The 14,387-nt window shown below is 45.2% G+C and overlaps 1 protein-coding gene across 10 annotated transcripts in view; it reads right to left on the reverse strand.

Moving 5' to 3' along the window:
- Positions 1-14,387, reverse strand: part of GIGYF1 (GRB10 interacting GYF protein 1) — a 332,123-nt gene that overhangs the window by 296,667 nt on the left and 21,069 nt on the right. The window lies entirely within an intron of this gene.

Consider the following 14,387-nt stretch of genomic DNA (forward strand, 5'->3'; position numbering starts at 1 on the left):
CTAAAATCCTCTATGAACTCCTGCAAATTTGCTTAAAAACCAACTACCCTTAAAGGGAAGGCGCCCTAGACGCAAACTAGAAGCTGCCTAACTCATCTCATGGGATAAGATTTGCATCGTGATGCCTATAAGACAAGGCTTCAATCTCAAATGAGAACTTTATGGATGATTCCAACTGCCACATAGGCTTCGCCACTCTGAGACCCGCCTGCGTCGTGGCTCGAAGATGAAAATAGGTATAGCATAGTAATGTGGATAGGGATCAAGTTGGAAATATGGACTTGTATACTGCCTTTTTTTGGCTTTGGCATTCAAAGTGATAGACTTGGAGGATTAAGTGACTTGGTCAGGGTCACAAATAGGTGTAGAACCAATCTTGCCAATTTGGGAGGCTGGCTAATATGCGCCCTGAGAAGATAGCAGTCTCAGAAACCTGAGCGACACAGCCTGTGCAAAATGGAGGCTCTGACACTGTAGAAAAAAAGAGATGGTCCTGATCGCACCAAAAAGTGAAGTGCTACCAGGCCCCCATGCTCTGTCGCTACAGACTTCCCGAAGTCCAAATCAATTCCGACTACCACTAGAAAAAAAATTTTTTATAGCGGTAACAGACACATGCAGCGCTGCACTGAGGCACAAAGAAGGAAACAACCCTTCATGGCTATTGGTACCAGACAGATATACCGGGATATAGTAGGAAAAATCCTTACTTGACCCAGGTGCGCTCCTATCGCTGAACTCCCTTAGCGGCAATTTGCCTCCTGCTGCCCCGTCGAGAAATCAACCGAAAATGGGCAGTTGAGCATATAACTGAGGCTACCTTCAAAGCTCCCCTAGGCAAACCAGGATGGGGCCCATGTAAGAGCAAAGCGTCGTGCAGCACATAGACCCATGAGAAAACACAAAAAATTTACCTAGCCTGACTGCAGCAGCGCTGTCGAACCCTGTCCATCCTTGCTGACACGGCTGACCCCGAGAACCCAGCTGCCGCGGTACCACAGTAAGGAATCGAGGCCCGGGAAAAGGGACAATGAATGCAGCAGCATTGTTGCCTGCAGCAGAAAACCCGCGCATGCCTCCTGTGCGCGGGAAAGGCACATTTCCTTCGGCATGATACTAATTGTGTCCACAGAGCACTAAGTGCGATCTCCGCTAACTGCCTCTCACGCACATGAGAGAAGGAGAGCTGGGCCGCGCTGCAAGTGGGAGGTAAAAAGTAGCATCGCCCGGCTATTGCCCCCCCCTGCAGGGTGTGTCCAGCTGGCCGCACACAGGCCCAATGGTGATCAGCACTTTTTCTATAGCCCAAACACCTTTTCACAGCCGCTCTGTCAACAAAATAAACGCGGTCTAGAAACTGCTAAAATAATCAACTCCCTAATAGACTCAACCAACCGGCAGACACACTAAAGAAAGTGAACACTTAAACACCTCAACAGAAATCGGCAAGGAAATAAAGTTACAACACTAACATTACTCTCACCCCCAGTGACAGTAAAACTGCCTAAACCAGGAGAAATAACAAATAAGGTAAAAGTAAAATTCCTCTCACCAAAGGGGACAGGAAAGTTGTTAACACTGGTAATTGTAAACTGTCGGAGAAGTACAGTCCAGCTACAGCAACTTGTTCTCTCTCTCTCTCTTTTTTTTTTTTTTTAATGGGAATGAAGAAAAAAAGTGAGAGAATCATCAATACCCCTCAATCCACCGGAGGGGAGGGTGGAGCAGGGACCCGGGGTGCCCAGGTGTAATTCCCAAAGTCGGCACTGTTCAGCCCTGTCTTACACCCCCGTCTTACTGAAGAGAAAAATTCTCAACAGAAGAAAATTAATTGTCCAGTCACAGCCAGAATCCAGGAGCTAGTTGAATAGCGACCATCACCTGCTGGGAGATAGAGCATACTGAAGACACAGAAGGTATGCCAGCCAATAAGACCACCTGTTAATCAGTTTCTCTATCTCCACCTGCTGGTAGATGTTTGCTATCCCACTGGTCTCTGGATTAATCTGCTGCTGTTGCTAAGGAACGATGATACTTCCCCAATGTCTTTGGTACCACTTCAATGAAAAGGAACATTCCTTCAAACTGCAGGTGATGTGATGCTCTGTCAAGAGTAAGTAAGTCATAGTCGATATAAATGATGAGAAGCAGTTAAAGTCATCAAACCTGAAACAAATATCCTGCAACGATACCTGAAACTGAGTGGGTATAAATGATGCTGCAGGGTGTTGAGGGGTGGGAGACCTCAAAGAGGATGCACGCCCAGTAAGAGACAACCTGCACAAAAGGAAAACGCCGGTGTCGATGTGAAAGTATTCTTCCTTGATGATGTACACCCATATCCTTGGATCCAGGAAAGGTACCATCAGTGTAGACTTCACAGTACTGAAGAAAAATCTGCTGCTGCAAGAAAATGCTGCATTAAGGCTCGATGATAATCAATGCTACAATGCAAGAAGACCTGGAGAAAGTAACATTGTATGCTACACTTAGCATGGATTGGTACCGATGCACATCGATGCATGAAGAGGAGACACCAACACCATATATCAAGCAGTGTCAAAAGTATCACAGTCGAAGCGTGGATGCCAAAGAAAGTGATACACTTTAGAACGATAATCTGTATCGATGTTCATCGATGACAAGGAAGCACCAGAACCATATGACATCTAGTGGTATCGACGGTGCCACAGGCATCGAACCGTGAACACTTGAAAAGGTGATGAGCTTCAGAAACAACAACCTATATCATCCAGAAAGCCATGCATCAAATGGACTCGATGCTTAATTGGCAGGGCACTGTCCATTGCAATTCGCCTGTGTCAACATGGTTAAGACGTCAGTTACAGAAGTCATGTAAACGGTATAGAAATTTTTAAAATAAATAAATGCATCAAATAGACTCTATGCTAATATGCCACCAAAGCAAGTAGATAGAGATATCGATGTCTACCGGTACCGGCAAGTCTTAGTCGCTGGAAGTCCGACTCCAGATCTAAATGTTGAAATAAAGAAACAAAAGAAGAAAAACTTTGACAATCAATAGTGTTTGCCATTCTTCTAACCTATAGCCCCGGAGACAGATACAGTCGGAGAGGGCAAGCTGGGGTGAAGTGGAAACAAGGCAAAAAATCCATTAATGATCACAGAGGAAGTAAGGATGGAAATTTGTGTGAAGGCTGCTAAACATTGAAAGAAGTTTGAAGACAGTCCAAAATTTATTTTCCTCTCTACTTTTTTTCTTTGCTTGTTTTCAAAAGAAAAGTAGTAAAACAGAAAGAAGAAACTTGAAATACCTGAAAAAGATTTATAAAAAATAAATGGGAAAGCAACTCAACGGAGTAACAAGAGATACGTCTTATTCACTCCGTGGAAAATGAAAAACTGACAACCTTGGGAGCTGGCATCGGGCAGGAAGGCCCTCAGGCATGCGCGGTATAGGCAGTCTAAAAGCTTGCTAAAGCTTAAAATGGTACTACACTTTTCACTGTCCGTACCAGGGCTCCGTGGATGACATCACCCACATGTAAGAATATGCCTGCTTGTCTAAGGATAAATGTATAACATCTGTGCGACAACTAATGCAATCGAGATCAGTCATAGCTGGAGGAGAGGGCTCCCACACAGGGACCTCAGCACTGGAGTGACCAGCCTGGAAGAAGTCAATGCACCAGCCAACTGTGTCAAATGAGCTGGGTCCGAAAAGCACACTCTCTAAAGGAGCCGAAAGAAATCTTGGAAAAATGCACACCCATGGGGGTATTGCTGAGTCCAGCTGAGGTGCCCACGCCATGCCAACAGAAATCCCAGACTCTGAATGCAGGCGTTTAGCACCAGTGTCCAGAACGGCCAGTGGGTAAGACTTTTAGTCCAAAACAAGGACCCAGAGGAGGTGGATCCTGAAGCTCCCACCCCCTCCCCTAGCATTCTGCAGCATGCGGTACACAAATGCTGTTCCGTCACCAATTTAGTGCAATCCATACATGCTGTTGACAGATTAGGAGCCGAGGAGTCCATCCCAATCAATTTGCAACAAAATTGAGGACTTTAGAGGCAGAAATCAAGCATTGGGAGAAAAAAGAAAAAAAAAATCGATTAAAATCCAAGATGACCACCGCCAGCAAATTCACACAAAAAAACGGCAAAAATAAAAAAAATCTGAAAATAAAAAAATAGCGATTTGGTTCACCCCCGTAGCTCTCATAGGAAATAATGGAGGTCTGTCAAGTGCCTGCCTGCCAGTTCTGTTATACTGCAGTTAAAGGAAGGAAAATTATTTTCTACCTCAGAAACTGTTCCAAATATACTTGAAGATCTTTGAACTGCCAGTCGGACGGACACTGACTGTAACCTCCACCCCCATAGAAACTTTCCACACGACCGGGAGCAAGAAATGCAGCTTGTGTCTTGAAACCAGAAGGGATATTTTACTCAGACACATACAGCCTGCGCTTATCGTATATACTTGAATATAAACCAAGTTTTTTGGGCCAAAAAATGACCCAAAAATGAGGGGTTTTGGTTTATATACGAGCCTCCTTTTGATGATGGTGCATTTTTCCCCCCCCTCCCCACCCAATGACTAACACTGCTATCCTCCGATCCCTCCCATGACTGGAACTCCTATCCTCCATTACACCCCCCCCCCCCCCCGACAAACATCACACTTACAGTACCAATGCTCTGGAAGCCCACGCCGGCAGTTTGTGTTGGGCTGAAGGGCCTTGAGCGCCTACACATGCTCAAGGCCTGCTGGCTCCCGCCCTCTCTGTGATTCTTGAAGGGAGTCCAGCAAGCCTTGAGCATGCACAGATGCTCAAAGCCTTTCAGTCCAGCACAAAGCGTCAGCGTCAGCTTCCAGAGCATCGGAACTGTAAGTGCGACTGCAGCAAAGGAAAGGTGCAGAGGCGGCTGCCGGCAGCACAAGAGAATCAATCCTGCGCCAGCGACTTCTTTGTAGTTTTCTTGGTGAGGGGGGACTTCGGAACCAGGTGGGGAGGGAGGAAGAAGGGAGACATGCTGAATGGGAGGGGCAGAGAGTAGAGAAATGGGGGCACATAGATGGAGGGGTGAGGAAGGAGATTTGACACATAGATGGAGGGGAAGAGGAGGGAAGAGATGGTGGCATATGGATGGATGATGGAAGGAAGCAGAAGAGGAGGGAAGAGAAAGTGCACATGGACAGAGGGAAGGGAAAGAGTTGAAAATATAGATTTGAGATGTAAGCATAAAAATGGAAGAAAACTGAATATGAAAATCAGTGCCAAAGACAGATGTAGTGCAAGAGGTGAAAGAAAGGAAAGACGCAGCAAATGCATAAGGAGGTCTTGGAAATAAAGTTAAGAGCACAAATAGAACAAGATGGTCAGAAAAATAAAATTGCCAGATTACAAAGGTTGGAAAATGTTTTTAATTTTCAATTTAGTGATTCAAATATGTCAGTTTTGAAAATTTATATCTGTTTTCATATTTTGGACTGTTCAGGAAGAAATGCATTTCTTTCTACTTCTCTTGTGCAGAGTCTGGCATATTAGGGTTTCGTTTATGTACAATAAGTACTTTTAGTTTGTGGGTTTGTATTTGAAAAGGATTTCTTTCTGTATGAGTGACTGAGGTCAGGTGTTCTGGTGGGGATAAAAGTACAGAAACTTTGGTTGGTGTTGTGGCTCCAAGTTGGAAAATATTTGTTGGCTCTCCTTCAGCTTTTTTGGACTCAAAACAGCCCCAATTGAAAAATTAGTGATTATTTATGGCATGATCCATGAGAAACGACACTTACATAACCCAAATTTCTAACCTCAGTTTATATTCGAGTCAACCTTTTTTCCTCCTAGGGGGGGAGGGGGATTTGGATCAGTTTATATCAGAGTATATACGGTATACCCCTAATAGGGTCAGAGGACAAGCAAACTCCCAGGGGAATGGGCCCTGAGTCTGAGAAGGGTGACACAAGCAGGCTGGCTCCACAGATCCATTGAAGATTTTCTGTAAAGCAGTAGTCCAGCTCCGCAGGACTGCATCCTTTCCTCCAGCAGAGGACACCACTTGGGGTCTCACAGCACTGAAGCCACCGGGAAAAACAAAACACAAACTTTAAGCGTAAAAAAATAAGAAAAAAATGCAAAGCAGATCAAAAGACTTCTGCACAGATTGCTTGCAGAAATTGAAACTGTAGGGGGCTCTAACTCACTCTAAGATAGGAGGAGTACATGCTCAGAAAACTAATCATTTCTGAAACTCCCGGATTGTGGGAAGGAATTGAACACCTAGAACATGGAATCCAGAAGGAACATAACAAAATGTGCCAATATCAGAATCTAAAGTGTGATATTTCAGAAGGGCACTAATTCATAAAAACAACAGTCATGAACTTTTCCCCAAGCAACCCGACCCCAAATTGTAAGAACCAAAGGCAAGCACCCAAACAAATAAAGCATTTAATAAGTTGGGGAAACATGCAAAGCATGGATTATGTAAATTCTTCAAAACCTCTCTGATTGAGAATGTTTCTAACCTGGAGGGGAAAAGGATTTGAATGGAACAGCATCCAAACATTCCACTGGCTTGGAAAGAACATGAAACCACGTGCGACAATATAGCTAACCATTTAGATGTCACCATCAGATTTTAAGGATGGGTATTACAGTTTAATCACCAATTGCTATTGTCCTAAGGAAACAAGAATTCACATGCTTCTCCATCACACAAAGCTATCTACTTCCTTCAATCAGTAAGGGGCTCATAATCAAAACTGAAATACATCTAAAAACTGGCTTAAATCAGCACTTGGACAATCAGTAACACAAGTCATCCAAGTGCCGATAATTGAACCGGATATTAAAAGTATCTAAAAATGACTTACGCCTTCACAGTGCTGCTGTACTCCCAGAGCTAAAAAGGGCGTTTCAGGAGGAGTGCTGAGGGCGGGATTTGGGCGGGATGTGAGCTGTTCTAGACTTAATCGTATGCATGTATAACCGAAAGTTTTACAACACTGTCTAGACCAGGGATCTCAAAGTCCCTCCTTGAGGGCCGCAATCCAGTTGGGTTTTCAGGATTTCCCCAATGAATATGCATTGAAAGCAGTGCATGCACATAGATGTCATGCATATTCATTGGGGAAATCCTGAAAACCCGACTGGATTGCGGCCCTCAAGGAGGGACTTTGAGACCCCTGGTCTAGACGGAACTTGGACGTTCTGACTTAGGCCATCTAAAACCAGGTCTAAGTCCACAGAAGGTATCCAAAGTGAACAGATAAGCAATGCAGACACAAAGTACATACCCCACACACACTGCCCCAGTAATCACTGACTCCTCACCCCCCATAAAAATCATAACAACTTTACATATCTTCCTCCAAAACTTCAGCACCTGGCAGCCTGGCTTAGGAAAGCCTAGTAAAGCTGCACAGAGGTGGCTTAAGTGGTCTTGGGGGTAGGTTAGTGAACCATGGAGAGGAGGACCCAGACCCATAAGCAACTCTAATCACTGCATTGATGGTGAAACATGTGCACCCCACAAAACCCTTATGTACTGCCATATAAGTGGCACCTGCAGCCATAAGGGCTGGTAGATAGGTGGGTCTAGTAGGTTCTGCGGGTGTTTGGGGGGGCTCACCATGACCTATAAGGGAGTTGTGGTGAGATGTTTATGTGGCACCCTTTTTGTGAAGTTCACAGCAGTGCCCTGTAAGGTACCCCACTACCCTGGTGCAATGTTTGGGTGTCCAGTCCATCACTTTGCTGACTCCGCCCACATCCAAAAGGTCTTTTTCTAGGCGTTTTTGACTTGGACAAATTTTTGGACGAAAATGGAGTATAAAGATAGACGACTTAGCGGTCTGGATAATCAGACGGCTGGATGTACAGTTAGATGATTTTCGAAAATAAAAATATGTTGGATGTATTTTTGAAAATGGAACTTTTCCCATGTCCAACTTTGGGCGACTAGAAACTTAGAGGCCCAAAACGGGCTTAGACGTTTCTTTTGATTATGCATCTCCACGGGTCCAATGCAAAAAGCCTCACAGTAGAACCAGCTCAACGTGCAACTCCACCATGAAATTAGCAGGGCTACAGGAAGATTAAAAATTTTAATTGTGATCAATTGCATTGTGGAGTAGTGACTAATCACGATTAATATATAAGATATAAAAAATATGAAACACACAAAATTAAGCATAAGGAAAAATTACTACCTGTTAATTTTCTTTCCTTTAGACACAGCAGATGAATCCAGAGACTAGTGGGATAACACACATCTAACAGCAGGTGGAGATAGAGAAACTGATCCTGTATCTTCAGTATTGCTCCTTGCCTAAGCATCCGGAACCAGTAATATGCAAATATGCATAGCATGTAAAAAAGAAAAAAAAAACACCTTCTTTCCCATAACAAATTTCCAAGGTGATAATATTGAATACCACTACCAACTATAACAACACTGCTGAAACTTGCAAAAGAGAAACCAACAGTCAATATCCAGAAAGGGAGGGGGGGTGGCTCTGGATTCATCTGCTGTGTCTAAAAGAAAGAAAATTAACAAGTAAGAACATAATTTTTCCTTCCTTAACAACAGCCGTATCCAGAGACTAGTGGAATGTAGCAAAGCAATCCTCAATCTGGGTGGGAAGGAAATGCCACCTCTGCAATGACCTAAGCACCAAAAGCAGTCTCCGTACGCGTTGCCACATCTAAGCGGTAATGCCTAAAAAATATATTCTTAGAAGACCAAGTAACCACACTACAAATCTCCTTCAAGGAAAGAGCTCTGGACTCAGCCCAAGAAGTAGCCATCACTCTAGTTGAATGAGCATGAAGCTCTTCTGGCAACCACCTCCCTGCCATCAAGTAAGCGGAAGAAATGGTCTCCTTGACCCATCTAGTGATGGAAGCTTTGGACACTGTTATGCCTTTGTGGCGTCCCGCTAACAACACAAAGAGGTGAACTTAACGTCGTAATCTGCAGATAGTGTAGAAGCATGCTTCAGACATCTATGAACGGAGCATAGAGAAGTGCAAACCCCCAGTCTTCTTCCACGAAAGCAGGAAGTAAAGACCGGTTGACACGAAAGGATGGCACCACCTTAAGAAGAAACACCGTGAGAGTCTAATTAGATAAAGGCTCAAACGGGGCCTTCTGTAAAGTTTCAAGAACCACCCTAAGACTCTACACCGAAGAGGGTTTGTTAATATGATAACGAATATGCTGTACTCCTGTCAGGAACTGAAGTACATTGGACTGAGAAGCAAGGGAAGAGTGATACACTTGGCTCCTGCAACAAGCAATGGTTGACACTTGAAGTCCTTGGTTACACCCTCATGCAAAAAAGAAAGAATACAAGACAGAAAAGCCTTGAGATCTACGCTAGAGAATGACATGGTGGCGGTTACCCACGGCTAGCCGCGGGTAACCCGCCGAAACGGGGAAGAAAAAATAGTGGCCTCTGCGGGACGGGGACAAGGCCATTCACTGCCCCGTGGAGCGGCGAATGGACTTTTCCCCGCAGTGAGGCAATCAAGATCGCACGGTCCCCACCATCTCCCTCCCTCCACCTTACCTTAGCACTGTTCCTCAACCGCCGGTTGAATTTCTGCCGGTCCGTGCAAAAAAAAAAAAAAAAGCCTCTCCTTTTCCCCTGCTCTCAGTCTAAAGCCGACAGGAAGTCTTTTCGACGTCGGAGAGGACGTTCTGGGCCAGCCAATTGCTGGCCCAGAACGTCCTCTCCGACTTCAGAATTGAGTCGGAAAGAAGACTTCCGGCTTTAGCAGCTGCAGCATGGCAGTAAGAGAAGAGGAAAAGGAGGGAGGTTTTGGGTTTTTTTTGAGCAGCAGGGAGGCAGCAGGCTGGCTTTGGCTAGGGAGGGAGAAAGGTAGACAGGCAGGCAGGTTTCAGGGGTAGGGGTGGGACAAAAATTCTTGGTATGGTGGATGGGAATCATGGTTTAAAAGCTTTACCGGTTTAAAAGCTTTACCGGGTAGTCCTGCTCTAAAGGTGGGGCTAAAACCAGAATATCTACTGCATTATTGTATTCGGCCAGGCAGGCTCATCCTAGCACTCTGCACATGCTGAGAATTTGCAGACTGAGGCCAGAGGGGAGGCACTAGGGGCACTAAAGACTTGGGAAGGAGGCACTAGGGGCACTAAAGACAGGAAGGGGCACTAAGGACATGGGAAGGAAGCACTGGAGGCACTAAAGACAGAAAGGGGCACTAAGGACATGGGAAGGAGGTACTGGGGCACTAAAGACATGGGAAGGAGACACTGGGGGCACTAAAGACAGGAAGGGGCACTAAGGACATTGGAAGGAGGCACTGGGGGCACTAAAGACATGGGAAGGAGGCACTGGGGGCACTAAAGACAGGACGGGGCACTAAGGACATGGGAAGGAAAGAGGGAGGGAATAGAAAGGGACAATTCTTGGGCCTGAGTGCAGAAAGAAAGAAAGGATACACAGACAGAAGGAAACGCAACCAGAGACTCATGAAATCAATCACCAGACAGCAAAGGTAGGAAAAATGATTTTATTTTCAATTTAGTGATCAAAATGTGTTAGTTTTGAGAATTTATATCTGCTGTCTATATTTTTGCACTATATTTGTCTATTTTTCTATAGTTACTGCGGTGACTGAGCTTGCGGAGATGGGGCGGAAACAGGGTTTTAAAATTTTAGTCCTAGTAGTTTGCCGGTCCACAAAATAATTCTTTTATTTCTGCCGGTCCACGGGTGTAAAAAGGTTGAAAAACACTGATGTAGAGTATGCCGGCTTTCTTTTTCGCCCAGCCGCACGCGCGGCTGCTCAAGTTGTTCAATCTTCTCCTCTCTTGCAACTTCCTGTTTCCGGTTGCATCAGAGGAGAATATTGAACAAATGAGCAGCCGCGTGTGCGGCTGGACGAAAAAGAAAGCCGGCATATTCTACATCTAAGGTGAGGTGGAGGGAGGGAGATGGCGAAACGCTGCAATCGGTCGGGTGTCTGCTGTTTTTGTATCACTGCCTGCCTGCGCTCACGTTCCAGATCCTCCTGCATTTTTAGTGTGCCCAATTGACCTGATTTGAGCTATAGGTGAATATGGGGGGACACGTCATTGCAAGGAAGGACAAGTCAATTGATTTATTTTATGTTCTGTTTTTACTACAGGGCAGAGGCACTGAAACAGATTCTCAGTGCAGTAGTAGTGGCAGGACTCTCTTCTGTCTTCATGGTGTTTCGCAGAACTGAGGATTATATGGATGCTGCGGGGACAGTGACGGGGCAGTGAATGGGATGGCAGTGGCGGTGAAGGGGCGGTGACGGGGCGGTGAAGGGAACGGCGGTGCAGAGGATGATGGGCCGGGGACGGTGCAGTGATGGGGACAAATCTTTTCCCCGTGTCATTCTCTAATCTACACCAAGAAAGTTTAAAAACTATTCAGATGCTAGCGTAAAGCGCAGACATAGAAGTCTGTTTTGCCTGGAGAATAGTAGAAATACTCTGCTCCGAATAACCAGTAGACCTCAGCCGTAAGTTTTCAAGAACTAGGCCGTAATACCCAAGTGGTACGAATTTCCATTTTGATCGATACCTGGGTGATTGCAGTCTTGAGATATCTGGAACCAAAGCGATTGCTGCAGCATTCTCACATGAAAGCGAGCCTAAGGCCCCCACTTTCATAGTCGATGTGGATGACTGAAGAAGAAGAAGAACCTGAGACTGTAACTGGTCACCCCAGTCTCTGGGAATAAACACATTCACTACCTTTGTGTCGAACACCCTGATATATTCCTGTAATTGGAACGGGATAAGAGAGCTCTTTGGAAATGTGAAGATCCACCCCCAAAGATTAAATAAGAGAAATCACGTGTTTGTGCCACTTTGAAACTTTCCTGTTTGGAAAATGCTCAAATCAACTAGCTGTCCAAGAAAATATGTATTTGAACACTTCTTTACAATAAAACTCCATCACTACTATCATTACCTTTGAAAATGTACATAGCATCGTGGCTAGGCCAAATGGTATCTGCGGAAACTGATAACGCTGCCGAGTACAGCAAAGCGACGATACCGCTGATGCAGTGGCTAAATGTCAATATGCAAGCAATCTTCTTCAAGAACCAGCAGTGTAAGAAACTCCCACTGTGAAGACCGAACTTAGTTTCCGTACGGAACTGTGTTACTTTGAAAAACTAATTGATCTGTATAAGATCCAGCACTTGTCTGAGCAATCCGCTCTTCTTGAGTACTATAAAGGAAATGGAATAAGTTACCTTGCCCCCTTTGTTCCGAAGGAACTGGAAGTACTGTCCCGAGTTCCATTTATACCTTAAGGGGGCCTAACACCAACGTCACCTTTGGCTGGACAATACACAGTGACCCCAAGAAAGAATCTGGAATAGGAGAGGAAGATTCCAAGTTGCAATCATCCTAAATAATGTCATGCCCCCCCCTTCGCGAGAAAACCTAAAGAGCTGTAAGAGGGAGTCAAGACCCCTTCAGAGTGTAGCGCAGAAGACCGGGATACTGGGTGTACAATACCTGGAAAAGGGAACTTTCTTATGAAAAATCCAATTTGTATTGTAAGAAGGCACATAAGAAAGACTAGAAGATAGCCAACCTGGACTATACATCTTAGAATTATGAAAAGAGAGCCATGACGGGGAGGAGTTAAAAGAACTCCTAGGATTAACCTGCGGTAACCTCCGTTATCCAGAATCTCTAAAACCCATTACTAAGTCCTCCAGAGCTTCTCCAAAATCCAACTATCTTTAAAGGGAAGGCACACTAAATGCAAAATAAAAGCTGCATTCACTACCCCATGGCATAAGATCTGCACTCTAATGCCAATCAGACATGACTTGAATGAGAACCTCAGGGATGATTTCAACTGCCATATAGCGTTCAGCACCCTGAGATGTAGCCAAGTCTTGGCTCGGAGCCAAAAAGAGAGCCAGGATAATAATGTGGACAGGAACCAATTTGGGAAAGGGAACATAGTATTTAAAGTTGGTTCTAGCCTTTAAAGCAATGGGCTTGAAGGATTAAGTGACTTGCCCCGAGTCACAAGTAGCTGCACAACCCTTACTGCCAATTTGGAGGCTGTCTAGCACTCGCCAAGAGATGGCCACCTTAGCAGCCTGCGTGACACGAAGACCCTGCGGTGCCCCAGAGAAAAGATCAGGCAAACCTGCCCACTTGAAAAGGTGAGGGGCCACTAAGCTCCCTTGTTCCGCACCTAGAGTCTTCCCCAACTGGAAAACTAACACTCTACTAGAAGGAAAAAAATTTTATAGCGCTACCAGACACACACAGTGCTATACACAGGCAGAAAGAATAAGGAGACATTCAAACATCCCTATCCTCACCATTCAGGGACCTTGAGAGCGATGAAGAAATACCCGTACAAAGTATAGGGTACTCTCCTGCCTTTGATATCACTCTGCAGCAATGTGCTTCTACCGGTCCAGTACGGAGATAATTCGACACTGGTCGGCGGAGTACAGAGCAGAGGCTATCTCCTAAGTGCCCGAGTCCAAACAGGACAGTCCCCATACTCACAAAACACCTAGCACAGCAAAGGAATGAATTCTGTAAACACAGTGATCAATCCCGACTGCCGCGTCAATGCCAAAAGGCTGCTGTAATACTGCCAATGCTGCTGTCATAACATGCAGGCCGCGGAAAATGTTAACAAAAAAAAAAAATCAGCCTTAGAAAGAACTCCGAGAATGCTGCGGTGCTCCCAAGGGTGCCATGAAAACAAACGCGCGCTGCTCCCATACATGGGAAAATATCAGCTCTCACAACTGTTTGCCAGTTAAAGAACCGGAGCTCCCACTGTGCCGAAATGTCAAAAAGTTTGGCAGCTACTCCCCTGAAACAAGGCTTCACGACCTCTGCTGGGCTATAAGGCATAGCGGGCTAGAAATAATAGTACTAAAATTATCCACACGACACAAGAACCCGCAGCCCACAGAGTCCTTAAACACAGACACGACGGAGGTGGCCGCAATATAAACACTCTCTCTCACAAGATACTCACAACGATGCTGAGTCCAAACACTGCAACTGTACTGTTAGTGCTTGTAGGTGCCGGTTAGTCAGCATTGGCAGGGCTAACTCGCATTTCAAACATTGGCAGAGAACAGATACTTACGATGTCTCTGTTATGGCCGGTAGATGCCGGTTAGTCAGCACTGGCAGGGTAAAACCCCAGACAGTAAATTTATTCTAAGTTTTTTTTGTTTTTTTTTTTTAGAAGTCTGGGAAAGAAGAAAATAAACAGTAGAGACCAAGTAAAGACCAAGGCAGTCCTCAATCACCGGAGGGAGGGTGAGGCAGGGACCTGGGGTGACCCAGATATAACCCCTAAAGCCGGCACCGTTCAGCCAGACACCCCTGTCTCA

Source organism: Geotrypetes seraphini, chromosome 16 (assembly GCF_902459505.1).
Source record: "Geotrypetes seraphini chromosome 16, aGeoSer1.1, whole genome shotgun sequence".
In the NCBI taxonomy this organism is placed as follows: domain Eukaryota; kingdom Metazoa; phylum Chordata; class Amphibia; order Gymnophiona; family Dermophiidae; genus Geotrypetes; species Geotrypetes seraphini.